At 36.6% G+C, this 12,660-nt stretch overlaps 1 long non-coding RNA gene across 1 annotated transcript; it reads left to right on the top strand.

Annotated features, from left to right (window-relative positions):
• The first annotated feature begins 1,391 nt into the window (after positions 1-1,391).
• Positions 1,392-11,987, top strand: LOC129136079 (uncharacterized). Its single transcript, XR_008537362.1, has 3 exons — positions 1,392-1,577; positions 2,763-2,867; positions 11,224-11,987. It is a non-coding gene; the product is annotated as an uncharacterized LOC129136079 (long non-coding RNA).
• Positions 11,988-12,660: the final 673 nt, after the last annotated feature.

Below are 12,660 nucleotides of genomic sequence, written 5' to 3'. Positions count from 1 at the left end.
AGCTAAGTAAAACTTTTCCTTTTCTCTTCACTCTTCTACTAACTTGCTTCTTCAGGAATGCCCTAATTCCAAGGGGTTCCCTTCTTTTTTTGCAAGCCTTATATATATTAAGAACTGCTTAATTTGATGATGGCATTGAAGATTGAAATCTTGCATTTTATTCATGAGCTGTGTACTGCTGATGGTATTGTTTAACTTCTCTGAGCCTCTATGTTCTTATCTGTAAGTTCTTGATAATAATTGTGATGCAGTTCATTTCCAACCAAACAGCCATTTAGTACCTTCTTCTCTGCACAAAGGGCCTAGATTTTGGGTCCATGTAGCCAGCAGAGGTCTCTCAACATGAGGGAAGACCCAGACCCAGTGGACAAATTCTGGTTGATCTAATGTAATGATACTAGCTCCATTCTTCTTTACCAATGAGTGCTCTAGGGGGAGTATAAATGATAACCACTTTTAGCCAAAGAAATAAAAATGGAAGTTTTAAGGTGGAGCCCCAAGAGAAAAAAGCCTTTTGTCTACTACTTTCCACTTAGTTGTTGATGGTGGATGTAATGCCTAGAGAACTGGCAGCCATCTTGACCCTATGAGGTGACAGCACAAGGATGAATACAAATATGCTAATGATGATGGAAGGGATGGTGGGAAAAAGCCAATATTGTGATATAATATTGTAAAATTAATTATCTTGAAGATGTTGTAATTCAGACATAAAGAAATAGTAAAAACCAAATAGTTCTCATTACTAAAGATTGAATGATTTTACTTATGGCTGTCCAAGCAATTCCATTCTCTCCTGTTAGCTGTGAGCCTATTTGACTTACCCTTTTGGCCTGAGCTGAATTTCAAATCTGTCAGTGTCACTGATTGGATAAACAACTTGCAGGGAAAGGAGGTTGTAACTGAGTCATTTGTTGATTATTTGTGGATTATAAGTTGTCTAGAGAGTAGAAAAAAGACTGAAAATGCTAGCCGTGAGCAAAAGTAGTTCATTCGTAAATTCAATCAACATTTATTAAGGTCCTCAATTAGGTGGTGGGAAAACAAGGTCAAATAAGTTAGTGCCCTGTCATTACAGGGCTTAGCAACAACTCAGTAGAGAAAGATATGTGACAACTCAGTAAAGAAAGATAAGTGAACACGTCCAATCGTCCCTCAGTATCCATTGGGGATTGGTGTCAGGACCTCCTATGGATACTAAAATCTGTGGATTCTCAAGTCCTTTATATTAAATGGCATAGTATTTGCATATAACTTATGCACATCCTCCCTTATACTCTAAGTCATCTAATACAATGTAAATGCTATGTAAATAGTTATTATACTGTATTGTTTAAGGGACAATAACAAAAAAAGTCTGTACATGCTTAACACAGGTGAAATTTTTTTCCAAATATTTTTTATTCGAGGTTTATTGAATCTACATATGTGGAACCCATGAATGGGAGTCGGAGAAGGGGGCAACTGTATACGCAAAAAGCTATCATAATTGCCAAAATAGTGATAACAATGTTGAAACACTACTGGGATTACTACTGTTAATGACTACCAGTGATCAAGCACCTCCCCTGCCCCAGGTACTGTCCCAAGTACTTTGTAAATACTGCCTTTTATGATATTTATAACAATTCTTTGTGGTCAGTCCAACTGTCATGCCTGTGTTAGAGGTGAGCCTCTGAGACCCAAATGCACACAGCTAGTTAATGGAGTAGCTAGAATTCACATCTAGGTCTTTCTAATTGCAAAGCTCATAATCCTGACAACCAAGCCATGGTAGAGATTCCAACAGGGTAAGGTGGAGCTTGAAAAGGAGGAAGGAATTAATTTTGCTGGGGGTACTAGAGCAGGGAGTGGAAGTTAGGAGCGGGGGAAGTAGGAGGAAGAGTAAGGAAGGTCTTTAAAAGGAGGTGACCCTCCATGGAAGCTCAACTTCCTGGAGAAAACTTCTCAGAAGAAAATGTATGATGTGCAGTTCTTTAGCATATTATCTAATATGAAGGAGTTGGGGGGATAGAGGCAGAATGGTATCTGAACTGGCCCAGTGGCCCCCCTCCCCGCCCCTGCCAAGAAAACTGCAAGTTCCAATGCAATTGGGACATCAGGGACCTGGGAGAATTATTAGAGCTGTTTATTTTGCCAAAGTACAGACTTGAAATCTCATGCATCAAAAGTTTTCTCTGAATACAAAATATTGTGATTGTCTACATTAGACCTAGGAAACATTATATTCAAAGAGAAGGAGAGAAGTTTGAACATACTTATTTAGCATATGAAAGTGGGTGCTCGTGCCAAAAATAATTCTGTATGGTAGAAACCTACTTAGGCAGTGTCTAAACTAACACAGCAGAACATGTGATGTGAAGATTTGGTGGCTGTAATTCATGCCAACCAGATCCCCCACAACCAGATTTGGTCTGTGAGACCCTCCTCATCCAGCCTCTGCCTTGTTCTGTGGCCTTAGGCTCAGTGGTCTAACTTTTAGCACTCCACTTGCGCTATCGGGTTTTGCCATACAGTTCTAACAACTAAGTATTTTAACCAAGCTAAGGCCTGGACAACACTGAAATATAAGAGGTAAAATAAGATTTTGCTGTCTTTTGAATTACTCAAATATTAAATCTTAATATTATCAATCTGTAATTACTTGAATAATATTACTTTGTGAAGATTCTGTTTCTAGTAGATAAGGCCTTGAATACTTCTTTGAACTTTTTGAAAGTGTATACCTATTTTTTAAGTGTATACTTGTTTTTTAAAAACAGTGTTTGCCTGCCTTGTTTGAAGACACGAAAAAATGTACACAAAATGATTTAGAACTGTTGAACTTTTCAGAAAATAATTTAAAATCATCTACCTCATAACTAAAGGTATGTTTTTTTAAATTACAAATCAATTTCAGCAAGTTTTAAAGTTGATAATATCTCATCCTGTTTTGGGTATACCATGTACAGTAATTAGTACTGTACTTAATTAAAACGTTCAGTAATTCTTATCATTTTAAAGAGGGCAAACTGAAGTGATCTTTTTTCAGTGGCAAGAAAACCCCCAACTCTCAGCATAGCCACATTAACCTTCTTTTCGTTCCACAAATTAGCCAAGCTCATTTCATTCCTCAAGTCTCTGCACTTACTGTTTCTTCTTTTTGCTACATTCTTCCCAGAAATACTTGCTTTTCGTCTTTTGTATTTCATTCAGGTCAAATGTCAAATGTTCCTATTTCAGAAAATGTGTCCCCCCCTACCCCTCACCAACTCACCCAGTTATGCAGACCAAAAACCTGGAAGGTTATTTACCAATTTTCCCAGTCCCCCCATATGCCATGTATCAGTCTGTCCTGTTGATTCTGTGTCTCAGTTCCATCTGGAATCTGACCATGTCCTGTCATTTCTATTGCTAAAACTCTAGTCTAAGCCACCATGCTCTTTCATCTGTATTAGCACAACAACCCTTTCTCATTGCAACTTAGCTGGCCATACCTACCGCAGAAACTGGTACCTTGAAAGGGGATGTTGCTAGGATACAAACTTAATATGTTTATTTCTTTTGAGAACTGCCAGACTGTCCCAAAGTGCCTGAACCATTCTGCATTCCAACCAGCAATATATGAGGACTCTAGTTTCTCCACATCTTCACCAACACTTGTTATTTTCCTTTTTGGTTAATAGCTATCCTAGTGGGTGTGAAGGGGTACCTCATTGTGGTTTTGATTTGTATTTCCTTAATGACTAATGATGTTGAGCATCTTTTCAAGTGCTTGTTGGCTGCTTGTATAGCTTATTTGAAGAAGTGTTTCTTCAAGTCATTTGCCATTTAAAAAATTGGGTGCTTTTTTTTTTGCTGTTGAATTGTAAGAGTTCTGTATGTATTTTGGATACTAGACCCTTATCAAATCATAATTTGCAAATATTTTCTCCCATTCTGTGGGTTGTCTTTTCACTTTCTTGACAATGTCCTTTGATGCACAAAAGTTTTTATTTTTTATTAAGTCCATTTATTCATCTTCTTTTTTGCTTGTGCTTTTAGTATCACATCTAAGAATCATTGTTAAATCCAAGATTCCTATGTTTTATTCTAAGAATTGGAAAATGGAGACTCAAAGAAATACATGTACACACATGATCATAGCAGCACTATTAACAATACTCAAAGGGTAAAAACAGCCCAATTGTCCATCAATGAATGGATGAATAAAATGTCGTTATGCATACAATGGAATTTTATTCAATCATAAAAATAATGTTTTACTGATGTGTGCTACAACATGAAAAACCTTGAAAACATTCTGCTAAGTAAAGGAAGCCAGACACAAAAGTATGGCATAATTCCATTTACATGAAATGTCCAGAATGAGTAAATCCATAGAGATAGAATTCAGATTGACGGTTACCAAGGGCTGGGAGAAAGGAGAATAGGACAATTGCTTAATGGGTATAGGGTTTCCTTTTGGGGTGATGAAATGTTTTAGAATTAGATAGAAGTGGTGGTTGCACAATATTCTCAATGTACTAAATGCCACTGAATTGTTCACTGTAAGATGGCTAATTTTACATTACGTGAGTTTCACTTGAAAAAAGCAAATTGCAAAGAACAAAGTAGAATCGCTTCATTTCCTCTCTGAAAGGTAATACATTTAATATATTTTTATTTCTGCTTTTTCTATATTTCTTTTCAATTTTTTATATATTAGAATTTTAGATACACAGTATTTTTTATAGTATATGTCTTCTATTTTAAGACTTATTGTTGATATTTGCATTATGCTTAATATTCACATTAACAATAATTATTTAGACTTATTTGTAGTTTTCTGATTTCATTGTTCATCTTTGATGAAAATACTACGCCTTCCTCATTCTTGAATATGTTATAGTATTTCTTTGAACAATTTTTTTTGTTTCTTTTGTTTTGTTTTGTTTCTTTGAGACAGAGTCTCACTCTGTTACCCAGGCTGGAGTGCAATGGCACGATCTTGGCTCACTGAAACTTCTGCCTTCCCAGTTCAACCGATTCTCCTGCCTCAGTCTCCCAAGTAGTTGGTGTTATAGGCACGCACCACCATAACCGGCTAATTTTTATTTTTCGTAGAGATGGGGTTTCGCTGTGTTGGCCAGGCTGGTCTCAAACTCCTGGCCTCAAGTGATCCACTCATGTTGGCCTCCCAAAGTGCTGAGATTAGATTACAGGTGTGAGTCACCATGCTTGGCCCTTTGAGCAATGTTTGAAAGAAGAGTATATATGTGAAACTCTACTTGAAGACTTTAATTTCTGAGGATGACTTTCACTTGCTTTCACTTGACTGTTTCATTAGATGTAAAACTCTTAGGACACCCAGAAAGATGGAGTGGATGTACTTTTCCCTATTCTTCATGTCAGAAAGCCAAAATCAAACAAACACAAACCTAAAATATCAAGAGACAGAATACTTTAATGAAGTATTTTTAAAAATAAAAATTATGCTAAAATCTATGATAGACAAAATATAAAAATTTGAAATAGAGTTTGACAAGGCAAGATTAGGGTGGGGTGAGTCATACAAGTGCAACATCAGATCTCCCCAATTTAAAATTTTAGTATTTCATCCAGCATGAATTATAATTCATTACATTTCATTTAATTCTTATTTTTAAAAATTGCAGTAAATATTGTTTCTCCTGATTACTGAATTTTTGGGTGTTCATTAAAATTTTGCACCTCAGGACTTCATTCACCTTATTTAATCCTGCTTAGAGCACATTTTTTATCCTCAAAACTCCCTAGGTTTTGCTCTGATGTAGTGGCTGTCAAATTTGGCTTCACACTAGAATTTAAATGTTATTCAATAAATTTAATATCCACACTCTTTCCTCAGACAAGTTAAGCCAGACTCACCATTAGTGAAGCAAGATTTTAAAAATCTTTCTAGGAGATTCTAATTTGCAGTTGGGGTTGTAAACTACAACCTTATTTTTTTTATTCCTATAGAGTTCAGTGATAAGGAATATTGATCATCTAGTCAGAATGCATCAGTTCAGCTCTTGGCTTTGTGTCCTTGAGTAAGTTATTTAGCATTTCTGATACTTAAATTCCCATCTCATGGCATGGTCCTGAAGATTTAAGGAAAAATCACATGCAAACCCTAAGCACTGTGCCTGGATCTTAGCAATCATAAATGCTTGCCATTAAGATATTGCTGGTGCTGGCCGGGTGCGGTGGCTCAAGCCTGTAATCCCAGCACTTTGGGAGGCTGAGGCGGGCAGATCATTTGAGGTCAAGAGTTCAAGATGAGCCTGACCAACATGGTGAAACCCTGTCTCTACTAAAAATACAAAATAATTAGCTGGGTGTGGTGGCACATGCCTTTAGTCCCAGCTACACGGGAGGCTGAAGCAGGAGAATTGCTTGAACCCAGGAGACAGAGGTTGCAGTGAGGTGAGAACGCGCCACTGCACTCAGCCTGGGAGACAGAACGAGACTCCATTCAAAAAAAAAGAGAAAGATATTCTGGTGCTGAAGATGGAAACAGGAAAAAGCAGTAGCTACGATTTAGTATTGTAGAGGAGAATCTTTTGCCAGTATGAAATCTTTTGCTATATCCTCTCAAAAATATGTTTCCAAAGGATTTGTCTCCATGTCTGTCTTTGTTTATTTATTTTGCCTCATATTCAGTGAGCCTATTTGCTTTAACAACACAAATGCTTTAGTTCAAATTTGTCCAACCTGCAGCCCACAGGACAGCTTCAAATGCAGCCCAACATAAATGATTTTTTGGCCCCCTTTTTTTTTTTTTTTTTAGTTTATCAGCTATCATTAGTATTAGTGTATTTTATGTATGGCCCAAGACAATTCTTCTTCCAGTATGGTCCAGGGAAGCCAAAAGATTGGACACCCCTGCTTTTAGTTCAATACGTTTTTTTTCTATTATATCGAAAGATCTCACTAACTCTATAATCTTTTTTCTTCAATTTCTTGGAGAAGTTTTTAATTTTGTGTTTTTGATGTAAAAATACATATGCACAGTTTTACAAGTCAAAAGCTAAAAGCTTTTGAAAAAAATGGCAGTATCTCATATATTACTTGTATTTATTCTCTTCAGAAGTCACTTTAAAGTATTATCTTTTCTTCTGGCATTACCTTTTTAAATAGCATGTTTTAAAATAGAAATTTTCATGGTTTTTATTTATTTTTTGAATATGTAACACATTAACTTTGTTCAAAAGTTAAATAAATACAAATTTCTAGATTCTTCATATTGACCTTAGTAATAATTTCCTGAATATGACACCAAAAGCACAGGCAACAAAAGCAAAAATAAATAAATGGGACTACATCAACCTAAAAAGCTGCTGCACAGCAAAGGAAACAACAGAATGAAGAGGCAACCTGTGGAATGGGAGAAAATATTTGCAAATCATACATCTGATTAAAAGTTAATATTTAAAATATATGAGTTAGTTCTACAACTCAATAGCAGAAAAACAATCTGACTTTTAAAATGGGCAGAAGACCCGAATAGACACTTTGTAAAAAAACATAAATAATCTTAAACAAATATATAAAAAATACTCAATATTATTAATTATAAGGGAAATGCAAATTAAAACCACAATGAAGTAATACCTCACACCTTTTGGATGGCTATTATCAAAAAAATAGGGAAAAGGAAACTCTTGTACACCTTTTTCTGGAACTATAAATTGATATAGCCACAGTGGAAAACAGTATAGCAGTTCCTCAAAAACTTAAAAAAAGAACTACCAGATGATCCAGCAATCCCTCTTCTTGGTATATACCCTGCAAAACTGAAACCAAATTCTCCAAGAGCTGTCTGCACACTCACATTCATTATGGTATTATTTACAATAGCAAAGACACAGAAACAACTTAAATGTCCATGAACAGATAAATGACAAAGAAAATGTGATACATACATACAATGGAATATTATTCAGCCTTAAAAAGGGGGTTGGCTTAATGCTTAAAAAAGAAGGAAATCCTGTTATTTGCCACATGGATGAAGCTGAGAGACATTATATCAAACAAAATAAGCCAGACACAGAAGAACAAATATTCTGTGATACCACTAATATCAGTAATTTAAAATAGCAAACTTGTAGCAGAGATCAGGCATATAAGGTTCTTTTACACAAGTTTCTTTTTTAGGTGGAAGTTTCTCTCCCATTCCACTCCCATCTGCCCATTACCACTGTTACTACCAACAATATTTAATTACCTTTATTGTATTTTGTGTACCTTCCACAGTTTTTTTCATGAAAGTAAAAGCAAATATATGTATTTTTCTTTTTCTGAAAGTTAACTTGGGCATCACTGTTTCTCTTTGCTGCAATATGTTCTCAGCCTCTCCCTGCCATTACTAGGGTTTCAAATTACACAATTATATTCTTATCTCAAGTTGCATTTCCCTCTCGTCTGACTGCTTATTTAATAGTTTTCTAAATCCTATCAAGAATATTAATTCCAGACTTTCTTAAGTTTATTTCCAGACATATTTCACATAATAATTCTGTTTCTTGAGAGGATATTGTTTCTGATTCCTTAAAACCTTTAGAAGACATTTTTAATTTCTGTGCCTGGCACTTTGTGTCCATTTGCTCATTCCTGCAGAAAGAAAATTTTGTATTTTACCTTTTTGGAAAACTAAGAAATATTTTTAAGGCATTGAGTGGTGTAGGTAAAGAGAGAAGGGAAAAGATTAGATTTTCTGTAATTTTATTTCACTAACACAAAATTTCAGAAAATGAAAAGAAATAAGGAAGGAGTCAGAGCTAGAGGCAGTGTCACCTGGGTTCCAAAGAGTTCTTTTTTTCCTGTTTGTCACTGGTTTCCCAGCTGGTTCTGAGACTCCCACCTCCCCTTGGCATAACTGCCTCTTCAAATTCCCTGTTTATTGCCTGATCCTACTTTCAGACATCAGGATAATTGGGAGTGAGTGTGTTCATGGGGTCCTTACTCCAAGTGACCTTCAGTGCCTGCTAGGATCAAACTTTTCCTACAAATGCTGTGTTATAGACTGACCTTAGCTCTGGCACTTAGAAGTTGGTGAGATTCTGCTGAGAAAATGGCACCTTCTCATGCAGTGAATTGTGATTGGCAGACTTTTTCCTCAATCTGCCCTGTTTCCCAGACATCTCACAGAAATTCCTCAAGATTTTTAGTATACGTATGACATTCTTAAATAGTCCCTTGGACAGGTATTTCTTCTTTGTTTTTGTATTGGTGTGACAGTTCAAAGGGGATCTGAAAGTGAAGGATAGATGCGTGCTTAAGATTTTTAGTATACGTATGACATTCTTAAATAGTCCCTTGGACAGGTATTTCTTCTTTGTTTTTGTATTGGTGTGGCTGTTCAAAGGGGATCTGAAAGTGAAGGATAGATGTGTGCTTTCCACACTTGTCATTTAGAACCCATAGTGACTTTCTTAGTTTTCCTCTATCTAGATGTGTATTATTTAGTCACAAGTATATAAACTGAACATTTAAGCTTCTGTGTTGACATCATGGAAGGCAGCTTTGATCTCCCACAGAAAGTCCCTGAAAGCCCCTGACAGCCACACTGCTGGTGAAGTATGAGGATGGGCTTAATGCTACATATAACTTTTGACTCCATTAGGCATATTCATAGATGGGGAAGTTTAATTTCTTTCTCACGTGCTCCTTAAGAACTTTTGTTATTATCCATTAATTTTTCCCCTCCTCCCTCTGTATAAATAATTTCACATCTCTTCTCTGAGGCTTCTGTAAGGACTCTCACTTCATCATCACTTCCCAGTTTATCACATCCCTCACTTAATTCGCGAACATTTTTATTCATTCATTTATTCATTCCCTGAGTGTTTACTGAGTACAGGGAATAGCATTAGAGAGTGAAAAATGAGCCAATTTTCCATATCCTCAGGGATCCCACAGGTTAAATCTAAGATGTTAGGAAGATGTCGCAGCTGGAGAATCTTATGGAAATAAGGGGAGGGGAAGACAAGGAGGATGATAGTGTGCACGTCTCTAGCATCTGTACTTTATCTGTGCAATCTTATTTTACACTGATGACATGGTGATGATAGCGATAGTTATTTTTAAATGTTTGTTATTTAACACACGTTTTGTGCTAAATTTAATATCCATTAACTTACATCATTTCATGATTCCCTTATGAAATATTCATTGTCATATTCCAATTTTACAGGTGAAGGAAATGAAGTAGAAGGATGTTACATACCTTGTTCAAAGTGACATAGCCTAGTCTGCTCGGACTGTGGTTCAAGCCATGCAGCCTAACTCTAGAACCCATGCTTTGCTACCTGACTTTCCAGACGTAGGAGGCAAATACCATAATCAGCTCCTTGTTTAGAGGTGTAGGAATTGAGGCCCAGAAAAAATAAGTAACTTGTCCAAAATATGTACTGAAATTGGTACTTGAACTTTTGTCTGTCTTTCAACTATACTACCACCTCTAAATGCTCAAATTCAGATCATTTTAGATTTAAGGACTAGAAATAGCCTTGGAGATCATGTTATTAAATAATTACTCATTTTACAGATAATCTGTAATCACTAAAATCGTTTACCTAAAGCAGTCAGGAACAGGTTCTATACAGCAAAGCAACTTAACATACAAAGGAAAATTATTGTTTGAAATATTATTTCTATTTTTTTTTTTTTGAGATGGAGTTTCGCTTTTGTCACCCAGGCTAGAGTGCAGTGATACGATCTCAGCTCACTGCAACCTCCGCCTCCCAGGTTCAAGCGATACTCCTGCCTCAGCCTCCCGAGTAGCTGGGATTACAGGTGCCCACCACCATGCCCAGCTAATTTTTGTATTTTTGGTAGAGACGGACTTTGACCATGTTGGCCAGGCTGGCCTCGAACTCCTGACCTCAGGTGATCCACCTGCCTCAGCTTCCTAAAGGGCTGTGATTATAGGCATGAGTCATCACACCCGGCTGAAATATTACTTCTATTTAATATTTAAGAAAACAAAATGAGGAATTCAATTCTTGATGGCAACACAGCTCTTGCTAGTAACTTAAATGCCTCATTGTTTCTCTGCAACAAGAGGAAAACTTGGGAAAGGATTCTGTAGGCACTGAGACCAACATAAGGAATTGCAGGACCCAGAGATTTTCATGAAAGTGAAATTGCTCGTAGGAAATCAAAGCAAATTGCCTTAAGAGTGGCATCCATGGACCGTCCTCTGAAAAGTGACCCACAATTCTGCATGACTCTTTCCAGGACACTGAATTGGAGCCAGCTGATGTAAGGAGCTTACCTTGGTTGTCACCTTCTGTTCTCTGTTTGAGGAACAACTGCATGTGATTAAGGGTAACAGATACAGAATTTGTGTTAAGCCCAGGATGTAATTCGTTGAATGAGTAGCAATTGACTTGAAAATTGGATGGATGGGGATTGCGTTTCTTTACTCTCTCTCTCTTTTCTTTCTCCCTCTCAATATGGCTAGATTAAATCATCTTTAGTCTAGTCAAATCAGTGCTTGCTGTTGTTAAGAAGGATATTCTTGAGGTATAGTACTTCAGGGATGCTAATTGGGATTTGAGCAGGATGAAATTTCTACCCAGGCGTGTGCATTGTATACTGGAGATGGCAAAAACTGGTTCCAAATGAGGGTGTGTTTGTGTTCCTAGGCATTTTCCTATAGGGGCCAAAAAGATGCAAAATCTTCTTTTCTAAAGCTTTTGGTGGTTCTCAAGCTTGTCTACACAATGGAATCACCTGGAGAATTTGGAAAACCAAAAATACTGATACCACTGATCCTACCCAACAGATTCTATTTTAATTGGTATGGAGTATGGCCTCAGCACTGATATTTTTTAAAGTTTCTGAGGCGATCCTAATGTGCAGCAAAGCACCGTCAAGCCCCCTCTCTCTGAGGAGGCACCAGCTGCAAGCATGTTTTACACCAATATGTTTGCTGAATATAAACATCCCAGTGCAAACTCTTGCACCCCAGAACTCTGGGCTGCTTGTGGACAGTCTTTGGCAAAGTCTGAATTTATAAACTGATAATACATATAATTCCATAGGCTCCATATGGTTCGTGTTATCCTAGGGGGAACTATACACATTTGCCTTGCCCCAGGATGGAAAGATAAATAACAGATGTGGATAATTTTTATCATACTTGTACTGAACAATAATAAAAAAATTAGAAACGAAGGGAGCAGAGAGAGAAGTAAAACTCATGAAAACAAAGCTCAAATCAATTATTCTACGTTATATCTTTGCATTTTTAAGAATCCAAATACACAGTAGTACTCCATAGAAAAACCTGTCATACAGTTCTCCATTTCTAAGGGAGACTATCTCTAGAGTGATGAGACATAATATTAAAATTGTATGTTAATAAAGTTAATCAATTTGTTATTAGTGATAAAAAGTAAAATCTACATAGAGCTTACTGTGTACCAGACACTGTTCTAAGCACTATACAAGTATTAACTTATTTAACCCTCATTATAATCCTGAGACAAATCCTATTATTATCCTTATTTTACAGATGAAGAAACTGAGACCCCAAGAATTTAAGTAATTTGTTCAAGGCAACACACTGCTATGTGGTAGAACTACAAATTGAGCCCAAATAATCCAGCTTCAGATACTATGCAAAGGTATCCTAGGTGTGGGGGTGATAACCTGGTGACAATCCCTTCT

This window comes from Pan troglodytes, chromosome 11 (genome assembly GCF_028858775.2).
Source record: "Pan troglodytes isolate AG18354 chromosome 11, NHGRI_mPanTro3-v2.0_pri, whole genome shotgun sequence".
Classification (NCBI taxonomy): Eukaryota; Metazoa; Chordata; class Mammalia; order Primates; family Hominidae; genus Pan; species Pan troglodytes.
This window is presented reverse-complemented; position numbering and strand designations above follow the sequence as displayed.